The sequence below is a fragment of the Cynocephalus volans genome, chromosome 4, assembly GCF_027409185.1.
Source record: "Cynocephalus volans isolate mCynVol1 chromosome 4, mCynVol1.pri, whole genome shotgun sequence".
Taxonomy (NCBI): Eukaryota; Metazoa; Chordata; class Mammalia; order Dermoptera; family Cynocephalidae; genus Cynocephalus; species Cynocephalus volans.
In genome coordinates, this window is record NC_084463.1 from 102781723 (window position 1) to 102807612 (window position 25890).

At 39.9% G+C, this 25890-nt stretch overlaps 1 protein-coding gene across 3 annotated transcripts in view; it reads left to right on the plus strand.

The window, feature by feature from the left end:
* Positions 1-25890, plus strand: part of STIM1 (stromal interaction molecule 1) — a 224815-nt gene that overhangs the window by 44167 nt on the left and 154758 nt on the right. The window lies entirely within an intron of this gene.

The window sequence follows — 25890 nt, forward strand, 5'->3', positions numbered from 1 at the left end:
GGTAAGGGGATCCAAACCCTTGACACTGGTGTTATAACATCATGCTCTAACCAACTAAGCTTATTGAAGCAACTTCTAAGTAGAGTGGTGCAGGGCAATTTCCCAAGGGGTGAATTGACGGCAGGAAGACAGCCACAGGCTGTTGTAGTAATCATCCCATTTGCTTTTGAAGCTGTATTAAGGTCTTGTAGTTATTTCACAAATTACTTCTTGAGATGGATCTGTTAGTTGCCAGTCCTACCTGTAATCTCAGCCCATTTTAAAAGTCATTTTCCAAAGAATTTTAATCTTAAGGGAGCTCTCCTCTTCCTATTGAACAGGATCTTCCAGGCAGAGGGGCCCAGAAATCAGGTCAGGATTAGCACCTCTGGGGTCACAGTCCAAGCAGCATCTGGAAGCATTTGCAAGAGGGGAAGTTGAACCTATTAAGACTTCTTGTTGCGGGCTGAGCCCGTGGCGCACTGGGAGAGTGCGGCGCTGGGAGCGCAGCGACGCTCCCGCCGCGGGTTTGGATCCTACGTAGGAATGGCCGGTGCGCTCACTGGCTGAGTGCCGGTCACGAAAAGACAAAAAATAAAAAGTTTAAAAAAAAAAAAGACTTCTTGTTGCTATTAGAGTTTGCTCTCCTGATATAGGGGGAGTATCCCCTGGTAGGATTGATAGCCTGGTTGTTCATCCGGAGAGGCTAGGCAAGTGGGCTGGGGTACAGAGATATGAAAGACAAAGTTCCTGTCCATGAGCAGCCCATAGATTACTGAGAAGCATATAAGCAAGTGCACTCAATAAAGTGTCACAAACGCTACAATAAAGGATCATAGAAAATGTACTGAGAGAAAGGAAGGAGGAAGGAGGGTCTAAATGCTCAGCAGGAGAGAGTCTTGGAAGGCATCAAAGATATTTAAGCTGGATCTCTAAAGGTGACCAGAAGTGTGTCAGGCAGAGAGGGCCCTGGAATGCATTCTGGGAAGTGTGAGTATGGAAGTACATAGTATATTCAGGGACTGGTCAGTTGTTCCTTGAGCTAGAGGTTAGGCTGCTTGGAGGGAGTGGCATGAGATGAAGCTGGATGTATGGGAAGGGCCAGATCCTACATTACCTTGTATTTCGTGATAAAGAGCTTAAATCCTATTGGAATTGAGCTTTACTATAGACACTTAATAAGGGGAGTGAGATGATAGGAGTGAAAGATCTCTCTCTCGTGCCTCTGGTTAGAATGGATAGATTAAAACTAGAGGCAAGGAAGCCAGCCAGAAGACTGTTGCAGTAGCAGATGGTGAGACTCGAACAAGGGCAGTGATCATGGGGGTTGATTTAAATTGTGTGACTGAAGTTGGTAAAGGAGGTAATGCTGGGTGACTGGGTATCACTGTGATGCCGTTACACATGGAATACGAGAGAGAGCTGGTCTGAGGATGTTAATGTTGGTTTTGAGATGATTATGGGTGACATCCAGAAGACATGTCTGGTACTTGGGGGAGAAGATAAGAATTTTGGAGCTCCTGGGAGAGGTAGGAATATAGATATGGAAATGATGACATTTAAATGATAGTGGAAACTATAGAAATAGATGAGATCACCTGAGTAAAATCTATAAAATGGGGAAAGAATGAGGGTTGAGGATAGAGCCCAGGGGAACTCTGATATGTGGAGATAGAGAAGTTAGGAAGGAAGACCGAGGAGGAGCGATCAGAAAGGTAGGAGCAGGTACTGTCTGGAAAGCCAGGAATGAGAAGAATTTCTAAAAGAAGGCAATAGTGTTTATTGCAGCAGAGGACAAGTAGGCTGAGTACTGAACTGAGGCTACTGAGTCATTGGTAACCTTGGTGACAGCAGTTTCAGTGGAGGGGTGGGGATGAAAGCTAGACTGCTGTGGTTTAGGGAGTGAATATGAGGTGAGGATGTAGAGGCAACAAAATACTTCTCTTTTGAGAAATACAGTGGTGAGGGAAGGAAGGAAAGAGGGAGGTATTTTCAAGAGGAGGCAGGGCAGGCAGGTTCAAAGATTTTATTTTTTCATAATTGGGGAAGTGGAGTGGAGACCTGAGCTGGTATTGGTTGAGGGGAGGAGAGATTGAGAAATGTGGCCAGTGAAGGTGCCACATCTTTCTGAATACTCCATATTACTGTGGGAGCCCTAAATTGTGCTTCTTTGCTGAAGCCTGCAGTCACTAGTGTGTGGGAGTGTAGACAAAGGAGACTTTGTGATTAATAATAAGTAAGCATAGCACCACTTACTAACTGCTGCGCGCCAGGCACTTTTCTAGATACATATAGACACATCAGATACCTCTCTAATGCTCACCACAACTCCCAGAAGTAAGTACTGTCACCATTTTCCAGATGTAGAAACAGATGAGTTAAGAAACATAGAGCTAGTTAGTGGTGGAGCCAAAGTTTCAGCAGTGTGTGCAAAATTCCCAAGGTGTGCTCTTTTTACTTAACAGTGCTATTTTTTTCCATTAGGAACTCAATGTTGAGACTCTAAAGAGGGTCTTTGAAGGGGGTAGGGATGGATCACCCAGAGGGACAAAAGTAGAGTTCTGGAACTGATGCTAGCCTGCAAAGAACATGACTTAATCTCTGGAATGAGGCAGGAAGGTCTTGATCTGGCCTTGCTCTGTCTTCTCTCTGCTTAGCTAGTGGCTCTGGTGGCTGCAGGCTTTCACTTTATTTTTCTCCATCTTTCTGTAACTTCTTATCAGGGCCTCTGAGGTCATAGCTGCTGTCTGTTGTGTACTATTTACAGAGAAAAGAAGGATCAACCTCCAAGCCCAGAGGTGCTTATCCTTTTTGACAAGCTATTTTAGTGAGGAATTGCTGAGTTGTAGGATGGCTCTTTGGCACATGGCACATAGTAGGCTTCTTCTTGAAAAGTATTATTATTTGAATTGAAAAATTTTGGATTAGTGGATAGAGCAAAATATTAAGGATTGAAGGTCATGATTTCCAGTCTAAGTGATCAACTAGGTTACCTAAGGGAAGTCACTTTCCCTCTGCATATTTACTTGACATAAGGTGGGGACTGTGTTTTACTCATCCCTGTATCCTGAGTACCTGGCATATGGCCTGACTGAATAGGTATCTTGAATAAGTTTATTATGGAGCCAGTTAATCTGCTCATTTGTTAAATGAGGGAATTGGACCCTTTGATTTATAAAAATCTGTCCAGTTCTATTGTGTATTGTTCTATGAGGGCTTATGATGTTTTAGTTATAAAATAATAAATACTGTCACTTGTTAAGGACCTACTATTTGCTAGGCACTGTGTAAGGCTCTTTACATATTTATTTTATTTAGATGATTTAAAATTAAAAAAAAAATTCTACCTGAGTCCTTTAGAAATATTATGGTTCCTTAGGCTCTAAGCTCCGTAAGGACAGTACTTTGCCTATTCACTGCTGTAGCCCTAGTGCTGAACACAGTGCTAGGTGTGTAATGGATGCTCAATAAGTATTTGTTAAACAAATGAATGAATATATGCCTTACCATCCGTAAGACAACAACCTGGTAAGATAGGTACTATTAGCCCCTTATGGATAAGAAAATTGAGGTTCAGAGGTCATAGAACTAGTAAATGGCTGAGAGAGGATTCACACCCAAGCCTAACTATAAAATTGATATTTTTACCACTTACCACCACAGTGCCTTCACTTATCTAATGTTTTAATTGAAAACTAGAAAGGAAGGGAGTGAGTGAGGAGGGATGCAAGACCAGAAAGTTAGATTTTCTTGAGGGGTAGGAGTGGGGTTAGAGGTTGGGTGCTGAAGTATATAAGAGTTGGTAAGTATCTGTAACACCTTAAGAAAAAAAAGGGGGGTTATAATAGCAGGTACTATTCATTGGGGACTTCATTTATTGATCATCTCATGGCATTTTTTAATTTTTAAATTTTAAATTTTTATTTTTTTAAAATTATACATACGTTTTTTAAAATTATACATATATATGTATATATATACATATATACATACAACGTTGACTTTCAATAATTGCGTAGAACGTGTGGTGGTTAGAGCAGTATAGTTAGCTTATTCACCATTACAATATGCAATCATTCTTTGTATCCATTGACCAATTCCTCATTAGCACCCCTCCTTCGACCCTTCTGCTCCCCCTTTCCACCTCTAGTTTTCTAAAAGTTCAACGTATTACTGTGATTGTTATTTCTTTCTTTCTCTCTCTCTGTCTCTCTTTATTGTTCATTTGTTTATTTATGGATTCTAGCTCCCAGTTATGAGTGAGAACATGCAATATTTCTCTTTCTGTACTGGGTTGTTTCACTTAGGATAATTTTCTTTTCTTTTCCCAAGTGAGCCAACCAGCCATCCGTATATAGGGATCCGAACCTGTGGCCTTGGTGTTATCAGCACCACACTCTCCCAAGTGAGCCACAGGCCGGCCCTTACTTAGGATAATTTTCTCCAGGGTCATCCATGTTGTTGCAAATGGTAAAATTTCATTCTGTTTTTATGACTGAGTAGTATTCCACTGTGTATATATACCACAATTTCCTTATCTAGTCATCCATCCATGGACATTTAGGTTGGTTCCATCCCCTAGCTATTGTAAATAGAGCTGCAATAAACATGGGAATGCAGGTATCCCTTTGACCTGATGTTTTCCAGTCCTCTGGTTATATCCGCAGGAGTGAGATTGCAGATCATATGAAAGTTCTATCTGTAGTTGTTTAAGGAATCTCAGTACTGTTCTCCATAATGACTGTACTAATTTACAGTCTCACCAACAGTGCAGGAGAGTTCCTCTCTCTCCACATCCTCACCAGCATTTGTTATTCTCTGTCTTTTTTAATAATAGCTGGTCCGATTGTGGTGAGGTGATATCTCAGTAGTTTTGATCTGCATTTCCCTGGTTAGTGATGTTGAGCATTTTTTCATATACCTTTTGGCCATTTGTATGTCTTCCTTTGAGAAATATCTATTCAGCTCCTTTGCCCATTTTTTAATTGGATTATGTGTTTTATTGTTTTTTTTTTTTTTTTTTGGACCGGTAAGGGGATCGGAACCCTTGGCTTGGTGTCGTCTGCACCACGCTCAGCCAGTGAGCACACCAGCCATCCCTATATAGGATCTGAACCCCCAGCCTCGGCGCTACCAGCACCGCACTCTCCCGAGTGAGCCACGGGGCCAGCCCAGGATTATTTGTTTTTTTGCTGTAAAGTTGTCTGAGCTCTTTGTATATTCTGGATATTAATCCCCTGTGAGATGCATATTTTGCAAATATTTTCTCCCATTTTGTAGGATGTTTTTTCACTCTATTGATTGTTTCCTTTGCTGTGCAGAAGCTTTTTTACTTTTATATAATTCCATTTGTTTATTTTTTCTTTTGCTGCCTGTGCTTTTGGGGTATTATTCATAAAGTCATTGCCCAGTCCCAAATCCTGGAGCATTTCCCCTATGTTTTCTTCTAGGAGTTTTAAAGTTTCAGGCCTTATGTTTAGGTCTCTAATCCATTTTGAGTTGATTTTGGTATATGGTGAAAAGTATGGATCGAGTTTCATTCTTCTATAAATGGATATCCAGTTTTCACAGCACCATTTATTGAAGAGTCAGTCTTTTCCTCAAAGCATGTTCTTGGTGCCTTTGTCAAAGATCAGTTGGCTGTAAATATGTGGGTTGTTTTCTGAATTCTCTATTCTGTCCCATTGGTCCATGTGTCTGTTTTTACACCACTACCATGCTGTATTTGTTACTACAGATTTGTAATATAGTTTGAAGTCAGGAAGTGTAATGTCTCCAGCTTTACTTTTATTTTGCTCAGGATTGCTTTGGCTATTTGGTGTCTTTTGTTCTTCCATATGAATGTTAGGATTGCTTTTTTTTATTTCTGTGAAGAATGTCATTGGTATTTTGATGGGAATAGTATTAAATCTGTAGATGGCTTTGGGTAGTATGGACATTTTTACTACATTGATTCTTCCAATCCATGAACAAGGAATGTGTTTCCATCTCTTAGTGTCTTCTTTAATTTCATTCAGAAGTGATTTGTATTTCTCATTGTAGAGATTTTTCACCTCTTTGGTTAGATTTATTCCTAGGTATTTTATTTTTTTGGAGACTGTTGTAAATGGGCTTGCTTCCTTGATCTCTTTTTCTTCTAGTTTGTTGCTGGAGTGTAAAAATGCTACTGATTTTTGTATGTTGATTTTGTATCCTTCAACCTTACTGAATTCATTTATTAGCTCTAAGAGTTTTTTGGTAGAGTCTCTTGGGTTTTCTATGTATAGAATCATGTCATCTGTGAACAGGATCAATTTGATTTCCTCTTGACCTGTTTGGATGCCCTTTTCTCTTGTCTTATTGCTCTGGCAAGTACTTCCAATACTATGTTAAAAAGGAGTGGAGAGAGTGGGCATCCTTGTCTTGTTCCTGATCTTAAGAGGAAAGCTTTCAGCTTTTCTCCATTCAGGATGATATTGGCAGTGGGTTTATCATATATGGCTTTTATTATGTTGAGATATCTTCCCTCTATACCTAATTTGTTGAGAGTCTTTATCACGAAGGACTGTTGAATTTTGTCATATGCTTTTTCTGCATCTATTGAGATGATCATATGTTTTTTGTTCTTGACTTTGTTGATATGGTGTATCACATTTATTGACCTGCATATGTTGAAATAAACAATCTAACTTTACACCTCAAGGAATTAGAAAAACAAGAACAATCCAATCCAGAAGTTAGAAGGCATAAATAAATAATTAAAATCAGAGCAGAATGCAATGAAATAGAAACCGAAAATATGATACAAAAGATCAATGAAACAAAAAGTTGTTTTTCTACGAAGATAAACAAAATAGACAAACCACTAGCCAGACTTACTAAAAAAAGAAGAGAGAAGACCCAAATAACAAAAATCAGAAATGGAAAAGAGGATATCACACCTGATACCACAGAAATACAAAGAATCATTAGAGATTACTATGAACAACTATACGCCAACAAATTTGAAAATCTGGAGGAAATGGATAAATTTCTAGACACATACAAACTACCAAGATCGAACCAAGAAGACATAGAAAAGCTGAACAGACCAATAACGAGCAACAAGATTGAAGCAGTAATCAGAAATCTTCCAAAAAAGAAAAGCCCAGGACCAGATGGCTTCACTGCTGAATTCTACCAAACCTTTAAAGAGGAATTAATACCAGTTCTTTCCAAACTATTCCAAAAAATTGAAACAGGAACGATTCTCCCAAACACATTCTGTGAAGCCAGCATCATCCCGATACCAAAACCAGACAAAGATGCAACAAAAAAAGAAAACTACAGGCCAATATCCTTGATGAATTTAGATGCTAAAATCCTCAACAAAATACTAACAAATAGAATACAGCAACATATCAAAAAGATTATATATCATGATCAAGTGGGATTCATCCCAGGAATGCATGGATGGTTCTCATTGCATTTAAAGGCTACTTTCATAGTTTTAGTTATCATCCATTTATCAAAAACTCTCAAATGTGTGTTTCCAGCTCAGACTTCTCCCTGATTTTAGCCTTGTATATTTTTCCTCTTAATTGACATTTTGGATGTCAAATAGGCATTTTAAACTTAATAAGTTCACATTTGTATTGAATCTGTCAGCAAATCCTGTCGGTTCTACCTTTAAAACATATCCAAAATTTAGACACCTTTTATTCTGCTTCTATACCCTGGTCTGAGCTATCATTGTTTCTTTCTTGGTGATATAATAGTCTCTTTACTGGTTTCCCTGCTTTTGCCCTGGCCTGACTACAGTTTGTTCTAAACAGAGCAGCCAGGGTGATCCTTTTCAAATATAATTTCAAATTGTATAGTTCTTCTGTTCAAATTGTTCAGTGGATTCACATATCTCTCAGAGAAAAAGCTAAAGTCCTTAGAGTGGTCTACAAGGTCATATGTGACGTGGCTTCCAGTTACCTGTCTTATCTTCATCTTCTTTCCACCTGCCCACTCTGTCCCATTGACATTCTTATTATTCTTTGAACTCTTGTCTCAGGGCCTTTGCATTTGTTCCTTCTTCTTTCCCTAACTTTCTGCATGGCTCATTTCCTTGTTTACTTCACATCTTTTAGTCAAATATCTTCTCAGTAAGTCCTTCTCCCATCATTCTATTTAAAAATAGCAAGCCCTCCCCCACAGCACACCATAACCTCTTTCTGTATTTTTCTCCACAACATTTATCACCATCTGACATATTTATTTGTCAGGTCTTCCATCTTGACCCACCCACCCCCTGTTAGTTCCACATGAGCAGGGATTTATGTCCATTGTTGAATCCTCAGTGTCCAGAATACTAACTGGCACATAGCATATACTTTGTAAATTTTTGTTGAATGAAAAAATCTACTTTGGGCCAGGTATATTTCTCGATGCTTTATATGTATTTATTTACTTTTCTTCACAACAGCCCCGCAGGATACCGCTGTTATTCCCATTTACCACAAATGGGGGCAGTTATTTACTCAAGATTGCATGGCTAAAAAGTTGGAAAGTCTAATCTGTTCTGCTTAATTAATGCATGTCAAGCTCAAATAAAATGTTATAGAGGGATGATGTCCTTTGCTGTTGAATGGAGTGTGGAAACCATAGGCCTAGAAGCCAGAAGAAAGCCTAAGTCTGAATGTCCTGAATTGGACATTGGTCACTCACTCACTTAGGAACACATTCATATTTGTGACTTTGCTGCATCTGGGAACTTAAAACACACCTGGAAAAAACTCTGTGTGAGATCTTCCTGTGCACCATTTGGCACACATTTGTCTTGTATACACAGAAAGTCAGGGAACTTTTATGGTGATTTGGATTCCTCCCTATCCCCCATCCCCCTGAGAGACCTTCTTTCCCTAGTTTGGGATAGTACTAAGGTTACTTTGAGCCAATTGCTTCATGTTGCTTTTCTTTCCTGGGTTTAGTGTCAGCCAAGGCCAAAATGCAAACTATCGCCAGGGTATGCTGGGGTATGACTTTCTTCATGGTGTGGTGATTGGGGAGGCCAAGGCCAGAGCTGTTCCCAAAGTAAAATGAAACTGGGGTCAGTGATATCTTCAGGGTAAAATTAGGCTGGGTTCAAATACCATCCTAATAGAGGCATGTTATTTCAGGGATTCTGTTGGAAAGGAGGTGAGGTAGAATAAGATCAGGATCCAATCCCCTAGCTGACTGGGGTATGGGTATAGTATATCTTCCTTCTAAGTCCCAGGTACCAGTAATTTTGGGATGAGAGGCCTGGCAAAGCCCTGGGCTTATAAGAGACCCAGATGGAGGGAGCAGAACTGGATGTACTCAGGGTAAGGCTGTTCTTAGTAAGAGGTGGAAAACAGACATCCTGTGGTATTATATGGTCAATGATATATTCAGAGAATAGTGAATAGTGAAGTGTGGATCAGATGTTCCCCAGGATGAAATGAGAGTGTGATCAGAGCTGTTCCCAGGGAATAATGAAAATATGGTGAAAACTTTCTCCAGGGTAAGGTAAACCTCTGGGGAAAGTATATGAGGTGACAACATCATTTCTAGGGTGAAAGAAAAAAAAAAAAAAAAAAAAGCATGTTTGAGCAGCCATGGGTAGAAAGGGAAGCATATGAGAGGAAAGAATTTTAGGGCAACATATTTGAGAGATGAGGCTAGGGAAACAAGGAGATGCCAGATTATAGAGAGCCTTGTATTTCTAGGATTTGAGACTTTATTCTTTGGGCAAAGCAGAACCATTGAAAAGTTTTAAATAAGAGATAGACATGGTCAAGTTTGCTTTAGTCATGACCTGTGTTCCCAGGGGAGCCGAGGTCAGGAAAGGTTAGAAAAGAGTATGGCAGTCTAGGGACTCTAAGGCAGATGTTTGCTGAGAGCCAAAAGTATCTGGCATATCAGTCTCAGCAGATGCCTGAGGACTGGATGAAGCCTGACCTCGGTGAAATCACCTGTGGTTTTCCTGGACATTGTCAAAAACTAAGAACCTCGGTAGATGCACAGCATTGTGATGTACTAAATGCTACTGAATTGTTCACTTTAAAATGGTTAATTTTATGTTATATGAATTTCTCCTCAATAAAAACAGATTAAAATAAACAACAAACAAACCTTGTCCTGCCTGAGTCTTTGTAGGACTTGGCCTGAGGTTCTTTTACTGCCTTCCTTCTGCAAGTGCCTGGCTTATCAGTGGTGGTGTTGGGGAGTTAAGGATAGGACTAAGCATAGCAGCAGGGATGAGAATCCAAGGCATATCCCCTTTTTATCCATCATTTCAGTTGGCTGCCAGAGTTAATTTTATAACAAGTCATTCTAACCATGGCCCACTCCTGCTTAGAAGTCTCTTGCTTTCCCATTCCTCAGTTTCTGAAATCCAGTCTTCTCAGTTTTGTGTTCATGGCACTTCATGATCTGGGTTCTGCATGTTATCTTTTCAGCAAACATCTCTCTTTCTCTGCTTTTATTTGTGCTTTCCATTTTGCTTGGAATGTCTTCCTGCTTTTTTTCTATCTGATAAACTCCTCATCTTTCAATACTCAGCTCCAGTGTCACCACCTTTTAAAGCTTTCTCTCATCTCCCTTCCCATAGACAGGCAGTCTATTCCACTGTTATTCTCCTTTTGTACTTTATATGTCTCTCTGTTAATTATCTTGCTGCATTATGATCTAACCAACTGAGGTAATAACCAGCCAGCCCAAGACTGGAAGTTTTTTAAAGACAGAAACCTTGCTTTGTTTTTTCTGTACCCCTTGGCCTAGTATTGCACAGAGACAGCTCTCACTGTCTTTTGTTTTGTTTTGTTTTTTTATAGCACCTTTTATTTATACCATAAGTACTCAGTCACAAAAGGTGCATAAGTAGTCTTGTGATATTGGTCAGTGTAGTGAGGTAAACAGAGGGCATCTATCCATAACTGTCTTGCTTTTCTTTTCTATGCTAGCCAGCAGGTTCCAACAAACAATAGCTGCAAGCCTCAGGGTAGCTGGGCTTTGGAATAAGTTTTTTGTTTAATAAGACAAAAAATAAAAAAAAAATCTGAGGTAAGAATGGAAGAGACTGTTAGTTGCCAATATTGACTATCTTATTCTTTCTTTAATGATAGAACACCTGCGTTTTAGCAGGGCACATAGCCGCCCAGTCTCCTTTGCAACTAAATGTGGCCATATGTCTAAGTTCTAACCAGTGGGGTCTAAGTGGGAGTGGTATGAATACCACTTCTAGGTTATGTCTGTAAAAAGAGTACACAGTGCTTCTCTTACCCTTTTTTCCTTCTCGCTAGCTGGGAGATGGTGAGAGCTGTAGCACTCTTTTTGATCTTGGGGATGGAAGCCTCATGTTGAGTGAGGACCGCAGTGTTCCACTCTCAGTCCCAAACTGCTCACCATTAAACTATTGTATGAGAGAGAAATAACTTCTATTTGTTTTAATTTACTGTGTTTGGGGTTTCTTAGTTACAGCAGCTTTTACCTGTACACTAACCAATAGAGCGAGGTATCAGGTTGCTGTAGTATCAAGTTGCTTCTTGCTGCTGTTCCTGGGTATCTCCTAGTCAAACTTTTCACTGGGTTCCTGACCATTTCTTGTCTTCTCTTGCTTCTTATCTCCAATTCCTGATGCCCAGATGATTTGCTGAACTCTATCATATACTTAAAAAATTTATTGAAATGAAATACACATGACATAAAATTAACCATTTTAAATTGAACAATTCAGAACGTTCTACGGCTACTACCTATATGTAGTTCCAAAACATTTTCATCATTCCAGAGGAAAACCCCTTATCTATTAAGCAGTTTCTCCTCATTTTCCATTGCCTCTGGCAACCACCAATAGGATTTACCTCGTCTGTATATTTCATATAAATGTAATCATACTATAAGTGACCTTTTATGTCTGGTTTATTTAACAGCATATTTTGGAGGTTCATCTACATTGTAACAATCAGTATTTCCTTTTTGAAAAGTTTTTTTTTTTGGTGGTAAAATGTAGATAACATACAATTTGTCATTTTCATTATTTATTAAGTGTACAATTCTATGGCAATAATTTCATTCACAGTGTTGCGCAACCATCACCACTATGTATTTCCAAAACTTTTTCATCATCCCAAACAGAAACTCTGTACCTATTAAGCAGTGACTCTGCATTTCTCCCCTATTCCAGGTCTTGTTAACCTCTAATCTGTTTTCTGTTTCTATGAATTTGCCTATCCTAGATATTTTATACAAGTGGAATCAGACAATATTTATCCTTTTAGGTCTAGCTTATTTTATTTAACGTAATGTTTTCGTTCAAGCAAATTTTATCCATGTAGCATGCATAAAAATATCTAAATTCCTTTTAATGGCTTTAATATATATATTATGTATATATTATGTATATATATTATATATGTATGTACACACACACACGACAATTTGTTTATCTGTTCATCTGTTGATGGATACAGGCTGTTTCCACCTTTTGGCTATTGCGAATAACGGTGCTATGAACACGCTTGTACAAATACTTGTTTGAGTACCTGTTTTCAATTCTTTTGGGCATATACCTAGGAGTGGAATTGTAGGGTCATATGGTAACTCTGTGCTTCAGTTTTTGAGGAACCATCTGTATGAGTCTGTTTCTGTTGCTTATAACAAAATACCTGAAACTGGGTAATTTGGAAAGAAAACAAAATTTAATGCTTATGTTTCTGAGGCTGGGAAGTTCAAAGTCCATCTGGTGGTGGTAACAGTGACCCAGGGATCTCACATTACAAGATGGTAGAAGCAGAGAGAGCAGAGAGAGAGAGTGTCTTGTTTTCTTTTAAAGCCCTCAGAACCACGCCCCTGACCACCATTTTTAATCCATTTACTACTGCACGGTCCTACAATCCAATCACTTCTTCAAGGCTCCACCTTTCAATTATCATAACAGGATTTCCCACCTTTGTAACACTCATAGTAGGGGGTAAGTTTCTAACACATAAAACTTGGGGAACATGATTCAAGCACCAGTGAATTTTGGGGGGACATAATTCAATCCACTATGGCACCAAACTGTTTCCACAGTGGATGTACCATTTTACATTTCCATCAGTAATGTATAAAGGGTTCCAATTTCTCCACATTTTTGCCAATACTTGGTTTTTTTCATTTTTGTTTTGTTTTGTTTTTAATTACAGCCATCCTAGTGGGTGTGAGGTAGTATCTCATTGTGGTTTGATTTGTATTTCCCTAATGACTAATGATGTTGATCTTCTTCTTTTTTTTTTAAAAGATGACCGGTAAGGGGATTTTAACCCTTGACTTGGTGTTGTCAGCACCATGCTCACCCAATGAGCTAACCGGCCATCCCTATATGGGATCCGAACCCAGGGCCTTGGTGTTATCAGCACCACACTCTCCCGAGTGAGCCACGGACCGGCCCTGATGTTGATCTTCTTTATATATGCTTGTTGGCCACTTATATATCTTCTTTGGAGAAATGTCAATTCAATTTCTTTGCCCATTTAAAATAATAGGTTGTCTTTTTGTTGTTGAGTTGATAAAATTCTTTATATATCCTGGGCATTAGATCCTTATCAGATACACAATTTGCAAATATTCTCTCCCATCCTATAGATTCACTTTTCACTTTCTTGAAAATGTCCTTTGATGCACAGTGGTTTTTAATTTTTATGGAGTCCAATTCATCTATTTTTTCCTTTTGTTGCTCATGCTTTTGGTGTCATATCTAGAATCCATTGTCAAAGCCAAAGTCATGAAGATTCACCTCTGTTTTATGGACTTACCCCTATGTTTAACCTCTAAGAGTTTTAGCTCTCATATTTAGGTTCGTTGATCCCTTTTGGGTTAAGTTTTGTGTATAGTGTGAGTCTTATGTACTTTTAAACCCTTGGATAGATGCTTTTGGGATTTTCCTAGTCAGTAATGATTTTTAGGTCTTCAGATCCCAATACATATGGATAGGTGGTTTGGCAATGTTTTAGTGGCTGTGGACTGATGTGCTGTTTCTTACCCCATAGGTGCATCTTGGAAAACATTTCTTCCTCCTCAGAGCCTATCCACTGATGTGCATTTGCTAGGCTTAGGGATACTTTGAGATTAAGGCCACTGCCTTTCAGGGCTGACAGTCAGTTGAGTGACACTCTCATGTACATGTAGTGTGATGCCATGCCAAGGCTTGGCTGTACCTCAACCTGTGAGGGAAGGGAGCAGGGCAAGTCCTGACTGAAACAAGGGAAAGCTGCCAGGGGTCAGGGGAATAATGTAGTCAGGTAGCAAGTCTGTACTGAGCCCAGCCAGGTTCCCAGCCCTATGTATGGCTTGCTGAGAACTGTGCAAAGCAGTGAGTAGTGAAAAAGTATAATTTGGAGACAGGAGACAGAAGCCTCGATTTCAAGTTGGATGACTTAAAGCTAGTCACTTGTCTATCTGAGCCAGAATATCTTCAGTCATAAAATGTGAATGCTGACTTCATGGAATTGTTTTATTTTTGAAGAGCAGATGATGTTATCAATGGGAAAGTGATTTGGAAACTATAAAATGCTATGCACATTTAGGAATGTAATAGAGATTCAAGGAGAAAACAAAGTTTTCTGGGAGCTTTTCTTTTTTGGTGGCCAGCATGGGGATCCAAACCTTTGACCTTGATGATACCAGCACCATGCTCTAACCAACTGAGCCAACCAGCCAGCCCAATATTCAATTTAAAATAATAATAATTTTGCATTTGTTGTGACTCTTTCTTTGGCAAATAACAGAAATACAACTCAGACTGACTTAAGCAAGAGAGGGACTTTATTTACTGAGATAACTAAAAAGCGTAGAAGTAGATCTAGCACTTAAAGGGCTACTCTTAAGTATCTTAAGATTCAGGGTGGTGGTCCCTGTCATATCTACATTTTCAACACAGCTAGATACAGGGAGTTACACCCTGCTTGGCTCTGCTTTTCTTTGTTTTCTTGTCATTTGTAGGCAGTTTCCTCCCATGTAGTAGCAAAGAAAGATATCAGATTTGGGTATGCATTCTACCAGCTAATTGAAAGCTATAATAGTGGTAATTCTACTGCTATTGAAAGATAATGCTTCTTTCCCGATGGTGCTGGCAGTCCTGGGTATGAGTTTGGCTTGGGTCATGTGTCCACCCTAAAGTAATCACTGTGGCCAGGAGAATACTGGCCTTTCATTGGCCAACAGAGTTACATTATACACCTGGAACCGTTGGAAACTTGTGGACTGAGAACAGAAAAGGGTGGTTTCCTGAGGGAAGATCAGGTTGTATTTACTGAAAGAAGGGTTTGGGAGGTGGGGAGATAGTTTAAATCAACAAAATTCATAGATGCCTACTACATAATTGAGCCATTTTTATTATTAAAAAAACAAAAGGAAGGGCTGGCCAGTTAGCTCCATTGGTTAGATTATGGTGTTATAACTCCAAGGTCAAGGGTTCAGATCCCCATACTGGCTGGCTGCCAAAATAAAAAATAAAAAAAAAGGGAGAAGTGTGTTTCCAATATTTAAAACGTAACAAAAGTAGAGCTGGTCTACTACTTTTAGTAGTAGAAGAGATAGATATTGCTGAGGATCCTGGGGAGAGGGTGGGAGGAGAGGAGTCTACACAGCATAATTTGAAAACTGCTAGACAGTTTATCCAATAAATCTTTGCTTGAGGTGGAATAGTGCTTGAATCCTTTCTTCCCCTCTTTCTGCCTTTTGTAATAGAGACTGTATTTTCCTTCCAATTAGGGAAAGGAGGTCAGTAGGAGAGGCACTTATTATCTGGGGTTGAAGATGCCAATGACCTTTCTTATCTTAGCCCTGACTATGGCTTTTTTTTAAAGAAGCCATGAGTCTTTCTCCTTTAAATAGGGATTCGCAGAGAACAGGAAGAAGTTGCTTTACAATGTATTGGTTAATGTGAGTGATGAAATGTATTTGTATCCTAAGCATTTGGCAAGGGCTCTATATGCTAGAGTGTATGAAGCTGTGAGCTGTATTCTGTATGGTAATTTTTTTTTTTTTTTTAAAGATGACTGGTAAGGGGATCTCAACCCTTGACTTGGTGTTGTCAGCACCACACTCTCCCAAGTGAGCTAAACGGCCATCCCTATATAGGGATCTGAACCCGTGGCGTTGGTGTTATCAGCACCAAACTCTCCCAAGTGAGCCACAGGCCGGTCCCTGTAAATTTTTTGTTAAAGTGATGAATTTATATAGAGTCTTCTTAGTACTGGATTGAGTATCTCCAGACTTTAAACATCACAGAAAGTTATAAAGGTTTATCTTCAGATATAATTTTTAGATGTGTTTTTAATCATGATGGCTTTATTGGTATTTCATCATTATTTAATACAAGGGTCAGCAAACTATGCCTGCTTCTGTAAAGTTTTATTGGAACAGCCACATTCATTTACGTATTGTCTATGTCTACTTTTGCACTACAATGGCAGAGTCAATTAGTTACAATAGATATGGTATGGCCTGAAAGTCTAAAATATTAACTATTTGGCCCTTATATATCAAGACACAGTAAAGGATGCAGTTCATAGTTAATAATAAATGTAAATTCATATTCTTTTTTTTTTTTTGTCGTTTTTTCGTGACTGGCACTCAGCCAGTGAGTGCACCGGTCAGTCCTATATAGGATCCGAACCCGCGGTGGGAGCGTCGCCGCGCTCCCAGCGCAGCACTCTACCAAGTGCGCCACGGGCTCGGCCCGTAAATTCATATTCTAAGTAGGCTTTTGATAATTTTGATTTTTTTTGACCAACTTATTGTTTGAACCAATTAGATTGTTTTTACCTTGTAATATAGCTCACAGAGAGCTTGCACTAGGAATAGAAGGGTCAGCTGTCACTTCTTTATTTATCTAGTTTTAATTTTAATATTATCTTCAATCCATGTTTTTTTTTTTTTTATATTTGTTTACTTATTAGCAAGCATCCTTTAAAATCATTTATCTCTGTGGTGAGGGTTAGTTTATTTGGGAAAAAAAAATAGAAACCGTAATTCATAAGTCCATTTAATCAGACATGTATTAACTACACTTTGTCATAGTGCTCTGAAAGCAACTGAGTAACTGCAGACACTGATGTTCTCCCTTGCACACACACTGTGTAGCTCCCACACTATTCTTAGGATAACTTATATGTGGTAAATGATGTGAAATATACAACATGCAGATCCAGAGAGGGCACCATTGTTAGTCTGTACAGTTAATGTTGGTAAAACATAATTCTTATATTTTAAGATGAAAAACAATTATAAAATAAGAGTTTTAATTTTTCTTTCTGTTCTTCATTGGAAAGTGTTATGTATCCCACTTTGGAGATCACTGTTGTAATATATATTGTTTGTGTAAACTCCTCAATCGTGAATATAGGCATAATCCTTGAATATAAAGAAAAGGTAGTAGCATAATGACAATTGAGCTCTAAGTCCAATAGAGACTACCTTGTGTAAATAGTACTGTTGGCAACTGCAGGTAGAGAATTCGGGGGTCAAGCAAGACCTCAGATGCTTTACCTGTTTTTGTTCTGTATGACAGCCATCTCTCTTCCAATAAGATTTTGTATGCATGGCTAATTAAATCAAGAATTTAACCTTGGAATGGAGGACATAGGACTGTTCTTTTTTTTTTTTTTTTTAATTTTTTTTTTAAGATGACCGGTAAGGGGATCTTAACCCTTGACTTGGTGTTGTCAGCACCACACTCAGCCAGTGAGCGAACCGGCCATCCGTATATAGGATCCGAACCCAGGGCCTTGGTGTTATCAGCACCGCACTCTCCCGAGTGAGCCACGGGCTGGCCCTATAGGACTGTTCTTCCTGCCAATCTGTAATCCACCAGAAACACTTCAGGGAGGAAGGCTACCACCTAAGAGGCTTCAGTAGGTGGGAATTCACTTTGGAGAGTTTACAGAAGTTTAGGTATGGAGTCATAATTCCTGGGTTCAAATTCTGGGGTCCTTCTATTGTTAGCTGTGTATTCCTGGGCCAGTTTACTTAACCATTCTATGTCTCAGTTTCCTCTTATGTTAAATGGGGAAACTGGTATCCAACGTATAAGATTGTTATGAAAAATTAGTTAATCCATATTAAGTGTTTAGGCTAGTGTCTGCCACATATGAAATACTCAATGTTGTATTAGTTAACTTTTTGGAGGTTCCGATTTTTTCAGTTCACTGAGAACATTTCTCTCTTCTAGCAGACTCATATGAGCCAAGTTCATGAGGCCGATGTGGTATAACTACAATGTCAATTTTTAAGTTTATCTCAAGAGATAGGAATAGCTGTGTTAGTGTGAACATTACATTTTCTACCTTTGGGTGGCACCATGGAACACCACATCCTAATCATAAAGGTTATGGTGAATAGAGTCTGAAGTAGGGCCATTAGTTAGATGAAGTCAATGTTTTGTATATAATGCCAAAGTGGCTACAATGTATATATATTACCCTTTCCTGTGTTTAAGAATTTCTTCACCTAAAGTGCCGGATATTTACTTTCAACCTCTTCTGCAGCTTGTCCTAGATTCTTTAGATCTGATCCATTCACCATGGATTTTGACTCTGAAGAACTTATGATGCAACAAAGCAGAGTGCAGTGATGGTGGTGGTGGTGCATGTAGCAAGATTGAATTCCTCGGTCAGCAGTGGCAGTGATATTATAGTGGCTGGGGATAATGGAGGTTGGCAGTGGAAGCAGAGGTGTCCTGATCAGACTAGTTCTGCTACCTGGTTTTAGGCGTTGCTCTTGGCACCTAGCCCTGGTTTCCTACTTCTTCGGGTGAATCTGAGTTACTCTATTTGATAAGTTCTTTTTCTGCTTAAATGAGCCAGAATCACTTTCGGTTGCTGAACTTACAAACCAAGTTGTACTTGCAACTGAGAACCCTGCTGATAGCAGCAGCTGCAGTAGTAGCCTGATGCATTTGTCTCACAGTAGGGATGGAAAGGTCATGGGAAAGCAACTGGAATGTTTGAACTTTGTTGGTTTTCTCTTTCCTTGAGGGTGTTAGGATCATTGTATTCCCAGGGCCTAGAATTGTGCCTGGCATATAGTAGGTGCTTAGCAAACCTTTGTGGAATAAATGAGTGATGGGTACCACCACTATATATTTGGGACTCTGCTTTTTCTCAGCTTCCATGGCTGACCAACCTCCCTAATGAAGAATACTTTTTCCTTTTTTTTCTTAGATATGTAATGCAGATGTAATCCTGTCTAACAGTCAAATTTTACAGGCTTGGGAGGTATTCTGTTTTTTAAATTCACTTGACTTTTCTGTACTCTGTGGATTTTTTAGTTTAGTCCTGAAATGTGTGATTGTATGATGGTGTGTGTGTGTGTGTGTGTGTGTGTGTGTATGTGTGTTGGGGGGCACTTCACAGAGCCCCACAGTGTTGACAAGAACCTGAATCCCTTCCTGGTGCCACAGGAAAGTCTTATAGCTTTCCTGACATTCTGGAAGCCATGACTTATTGAGTCTTCCTCAAGGGGCTTGTTGATGGAGTAAAGACCATATACACACATACAGTTGCATACATACACATGCAAATATAGAACTGTTTTTAAGTATCCTATCTGCCATCTAATAACTTTATGATTCTTGGTAAGTTTCCCACAGATGTCCTACTTTGCTTTTCCTCTCTGATGGTGGTGCTAAGATTGGGAGAGGCAGGAAATACAGCTTTATTTTTTTAACCTCTTTTTCCTTTCTTTTATTATCTATCTATCTATCTATTTATTTATTTATTGGTGGCTAGCCAGTACAGGGATTAAACCCTGGACCATGGTGTTGTCAGCACCACACTCTAACCAACTGAGCTAACTGGCCTTCTTTTTTACTTGAAGGCAGGAAGACCTTTACTCCAGATCTGTCCTTTAAGGAACTGTATGGGAACTGGCAATTAGCACCCTACATTCTGATTCCATGAGATCATTTGTTTGTATTTACTGAACCCCTTGCTAGGTGCTATGAGATAACGGCATTCTGATGCTGGAGGTGCTGGGATTTTGAAAGATTGGGATGGCTTGTTTCTGTTAATTACATTCCTTGCTTCTTTCTGGCAGAGTGGTTGAGGCTGGTGGCAGAGGGTGGTACACCTGAGATCCCTGTTTCTTTGTCTCTAGAACACAGTGTTTTTTAGGTTTTGGCTTTTCATAAATCAGGGCTTGGACTTTGAGATGAAGATCTATGAGCAAGTTTATCAAGATGTAGGGATTATTTGGTGTAGCCTTCTTGACTTTCATATGTAGAAACAAACCTAGAGAGCAGCGACTTATCCAAGGTGACACAGTCAGTCCTGAGTAGAGTGGGTATCTGAAGATATTTCCAAAGGCACATTGAAATCCCTAAAAAAGCTTAGCCCCATCTGAGGTTTACTGTAACATAAAGCTAGCAGGGTTGGGGAGGGTGAGAGATTTATTCTGCTTCCTTCCCTGCATCTTGGAAAGAGTCAACAGTTTACCTCTGGTTGTTTTGGTTTGCTCCTGCATTTCATTTTTCAGAGTGGACCCCAGTCTGCAATCCTTGGTCTGAAACACACCCCAGTCCTAAATTTCTTGACTTGGGTCATAGATTACCAAGTTTACAGACAACAGTCCTTTGCCTTTCTGGACACATGACCAGGCTATTAATAGATCAGAAGTTCTGGGAGAGCCTCAGCTCTTCCCCTACCTCTTCACTCCCAGCAGCCTGCCAGCTGGTAATTTATTCTGTGCTCAGACAGCTGGACAGGGAACGGAAACAGGGCAGTATTGGCCATCCCCTATTGGGAGGCAATGCAGGCTCAAATCTATATGAGTAGCCTCCAGCTTCATGGGTCTCTGTTCCGCATCAGGTCAAGTGAAAGTGTTTGGCATTTGGTAGGAGAGAATACCCTTATGCCCTGGGTGGGATTTTCTTTTTTCAATAAACATGTATTGGACCCTCACTATATGTATGGTACTGTACTAGGCACTTTGCTACTACATGTTACAGTAACCTATGTTACTGTAATCTTCCCTACAAACTTGTGAGATAGGTATCATTCCCATTTTATAGAGGAGATTAATAAAGTCAGAAAGATTGACTAAGTAACCTAGTGTCATATAGCTACATGACTCAAATCCAGGTCTTCTGACTGTCCTAAGTGATAGCTTCTCTGTTTATAACTTTTTTGTTTTTTTCATTTTTTTGTTTTTATTTTTAAAATTTATTTTACTTTTCTTTTTCTTTCTTTCTTCCCTCCTTAAAAAAAAAAAAAAACTTTCTGTGGTAAATTTGGGCTAGGATAATTTGGACAGGCTATCCTTGGGAACACTTGTGTTATAATTATTGAATTATTGAATCAGGAAAATGGGGCAAACCCGAAGGGAGGGAAGAAGATTTATCAGTCTATAGGCAAGAAAGGGAGCTCAGTGGATGGGCATAGCAAGATGGTATACCATAGGTCCTGGTGACCTTAGTGAACCCTGGTCAGATAGTGGTTGTCCTGCAGGTTAGTAAACCATGTTCCTTAGCATGTCATACAAGGCACTCAGAGGTGGGGTTCCTGCTTTATAACCCCACTTTGTCTCTCCTTACTTCCTATTCTACTAACAGTTCTTTGTTCTAGTGTTCACCAAATCTGCTTTCATCTTCCAGGCATGGGCTCTATTAAGATTCTAATAAAAAAGTCACTATTGCCAGCTTAGGGCAGAGCAGATAGTTTTGAATCCCCGGTTATCCCAGAATCATTTTGGATTGAGCTCTGTCATCTATTTATTTATGTATTCAGTTATTCTTTTAACATATTGGGCATTACCTCTGTGTCAGGTACTGTACTAGACCCCAGGAGGAGTCATTATAATGAACAAGACATATGGTTCCTATTCTCTTAGAGCTTATAGCATAGTAGAGAAGGCAAAAATGAAACAAATAATCACAATGAAATCTGATGAATGTTATGAAGTGGAAATAAGGGATGTGATGAGGGGGTACATATGGCAGGGGAACTTAATATTGTTTATTGTTTTATTTTTTTATTTTGGCGACTGGTCGGTATGAGGATCTGAACCCTTGACCTTGGTGTTATAACACCACGCTCTAATCAACTGAGCTAATCGGCAGGCCCTTAATATTGTTTAGAGTGTCAGTAAAGACCTGATATTACCCGATGAGATGACATTTAAATTGAGATCTGAAAATTGAGAAGAATTAGCTGAGTAAATGGGTTAAGAGAGCTAATTCTAGGCAGTAGGAAGACTATATGCAAAGGCCTAAGGGCCAGGTGAAAAGGATAAAGCCATGTCCATGTCGTTTCGTTTATTGAATAACCATTTACAGCTGGTGGGTTATAGCATGCAGTGTGCTAGGTTCTGGGGACATAAAAAACAATCGGACATGGGCCCTACCTGCCCTGGAGAAACTCAGTCAGAAGTAGTGATGTCACTCCTTGGTAACCAGGGTGCTAAGGTCACCCTATATGTTGGACTCAGTCTCCTGGGTTCCTCATGACAGGCCTTAACATCTTTAGAGAAACTGCCTGCCCTTGAGTATTTGGCCCAACTGTCAAGCAGAGAAGACATGGATCTCAGCTGAAAACTGACAACATTTGTTTTTATCCCTGGCGTCATAATCACCAGATCCTAGACTGAGAGTGTCCCTCCCAAATTCATATGTTGAAATCGTAACCCCCAATGTGATGGTATTAGAGGTGGGGCCTTTGGTAGGTAATTAAGTCATGAGGACAGAGCTCTAATGCGTGGGACTAGTACCCTTATGAAAGAGACCCCAGAGAACTCCCTTGCCTCTTATGCCCTGGGAAGACACAGTGAGAAAACGGCCATCCGTGAACCAGAAAGTGGGCCTTCACCAGACACTGAATCTGCTGGCACCTTGATCTTGGACTTCTCAGCCCCCAGAACTATGAGAAATGTTTGTTGTTTAAGCCATCTTGTCTACGGTATTTTTGTTATAGTAGCCTGAATGCACTAAGACAGGCTCATCTACCGATTTGAGGTTGATGGAGATCCAGAAGTTGGCTTTTGCTCCAGTAGAAAACATAGAAGAGGCTTTTTGGCTTCAATAAAGTTATCTCAGTTTTCACAGTTCTGTGTCTCTGGTGTCTCATATTTGTTATTACAATTGATTGTGTGGTGTCAGACCCATCTATTGTCTTGAATACACATCAAGTTGTATTTTAGCTCTGTTTTTCTGAATTCTACTTGTAGACAGAAGTTTTAGTGAGTTGCGGTCTTGGACTGTGCGTTGCATAAGTCTAGGGTGTGCTGTTCACATAGACTGTATTGTGAATAGGGCCATCCTTCCCTAATTGTGCAACATTGTGGCCTTGCTTAAAGGGAAGGGAAGTAAAGTTAAACACTGTCTGTGGGGTCTGGCTAGTTAGTTCAGCTGGTTAGAGTGTGGTGCTTATGACACCAAGGTCCAGAGTTTGATCCCTATATTGGCCAGATGCAAAAACAACAACAACAACAACAACAAACAAACCGCTGACTCAGTGCCTTAGGCTAGGTGGTTTGTATTCTTTACAATATTTAATATTACCCCAGTAATGCTCTGAGGTAAATATTATTATTCTTATTTAAGGATTAGGAGAACAAAGTTCAGTGAACTAAGGAAGCCAGTAAGTAGAAGTTTGGGATTAGAGCTCAGGTCTAACTCTAATGTCCATGCTTCTTTCCCACTCCCAGCTATTTCCCAATGTAGTTACAGACTTCAGGTCTTACATGTCATCTTGTTTCCATGGCTTCTTTGGTCTTGTCTACCTTGAGTTAGCTGCCTGGCCTCCCTGTGTCAGTAACCTGAGGATTCTCAGAATGGCTGAGGTTCAGGAATGTGTCCTGCTTGGGAGATAATCTAAAGTCATTTTTTTTCCCCCATCTCAATTTTATTTTTGTGTTTAGCGTGAGGCAACAATATAACTATAATTGGAGTCATTTTTAAAGAGCAAGTGAGCTCTGGATTTTTTGGGCTGCCTTTCTTCATCTAGCTCCTGTATCATTCTCAGGAGGATGGAAGCTGGGGATGGCTCATTTGAAATGAGTTTAAGTGAAAAGGACATTGGGGCTGGGCTTGGGTGTTGGGAAGAAATTCCTTCAGCCTTTCTAAATTGCATGGCTGCTAGGGTTGGTTGGATCTTTGTAAATTAGTACTGAATGTCCCTTTTCCAGGGACCTAAGGTTCTCCTTTCTCTCATTCAGTAGAGAACCTGCTTCTTCAACTGGAGATTCTGGAGCTACTGACCTTAGAATGGGGAGGGTTTTTTCCTTCCCAGAGTTGTCAGGGGTGTGTGTATGGACGTGTGTAAAGCAGAGTCTGGGGAAAGGTGGGAGAAGAAGTAGGATGTGTATTTGCTCTTTACCTGCTTTTTTTTTTTTTTTTGGTGGCTTGCCAGTTCGGTGATTTGAACCCTTGACTTTGCTGTTATAACACCAGGCTCTAAACAACTGAGCTAACTGGCCAGCCCCTCACCATTTTAAGCACTCTTTTTTTCTCTTCCTTTCTTCTCTTTGAGGCTTTTCAGTCCCATTTGAGAAGTAGAATCCTAAATAACACAAGGCTGCTACACTTACCCATTCTGTGTTCTGACTGTATTAGACTACTTGCTGTTCCTGAAGCATGATAGACTTTTTCATATCTCAAGTCTTTGTACGTTCTCTTCCCTCTGTCAGGAATATCATTCCCATCTTTTCTACCCCATGTATACCTACTCATCCTTCAAGTCCCCGTTTGCATGTCACCTTTTCAGTGACACCACCTCTGATCTCTCTGTGGAGGTAGTCACATCCACTTTTGTGCCTCCATAGCACTTTGTATAGACCTTTGTTATACTGTGACTATTCACTTAGCTGTCTGCCTTCCTCTCCATATCTTGAACCTCTTAAGAGCAAGAGGCTGTTAGTTTTGTCTCTCTTTAGCAAGCATCAGGTGTGAGGTAGACTAGAGTCTCAATAATTGTTGAACTGAGCAATTCAGTTCATTATGGTACATCAGTGTACTGATGCTCAGATCAGAAGTAGATGGTTGTGTACAATTATCTTGTTTACCTCCATAAGCTAAAACGATTCTTTTCCATAATTCATTGTATTGTATATCTCTCAGATCCCATAGCCCTTCAAACATGCATTGCAGTAGCTGACTTGCAGAGAGAACAGATGGTGTCTTTGCCTGCTTTGCCTTACCTTGCCCTTCACCTCACAGTGCTTTTCTAAGCTCCTGGGCTTGACCCAGGGAATGAGTAGGGGGGAAATGCCGGAAATGAGCCACTCTTGGCATCCTGACTCATTGGTTAGCAGGTTTGGCCCTGAGGGGCAGTGCAAGGCGAGAAAGTGGAAATGAACCTGTTCCCTGTAATAGCAGCTGAAAGGGATCGCCTCTGGATAATTATTGCCATCATGTTGCAGTTGCAGCAATGAGGTACTCCCCTATATTGCATACAGAATGTGTTTTTTTTTTTTTTTCTGGCTGGTACGGGAATTGAACCCCAGGCTTTGGTGTTATTAGGATTGTGCTGTAGCCAACTGAGCTAACCAGCCAGCCCTCAGAATCATTTCTTCTTAATTGGCTCACTTGGCTTGCCCTGAGATTTTTCATAGGGCTGAGAGCCTGAAACAAGTTGTCTTACACTTGTTTCTCTACCATTGTCAGGCCACAGACTGTGAGATTATTTATCCTTATCCCCTCATTTTATATGTGGGGAACCTGAAGTTCACAGTGGACATGGGACTAGCTCAAGGTTGTGTGACTAGTGTCAGCTGAGGGTAGATACCAATCTGCCAACTCCCTGCAAGTGCTCTTTTCACTATACCTTGCTATCTCTGATATCAGTTTCTTTTTCTGTTTGTAATTTCTGTAGATTGTGAAGTTGGTGAGAATGAAGAAACCAGGAAACCTAGTATCTTTTCCTTCTGTTCCCCCTAGTTCCTGTACATATGGGGACAGGAGACATTCAG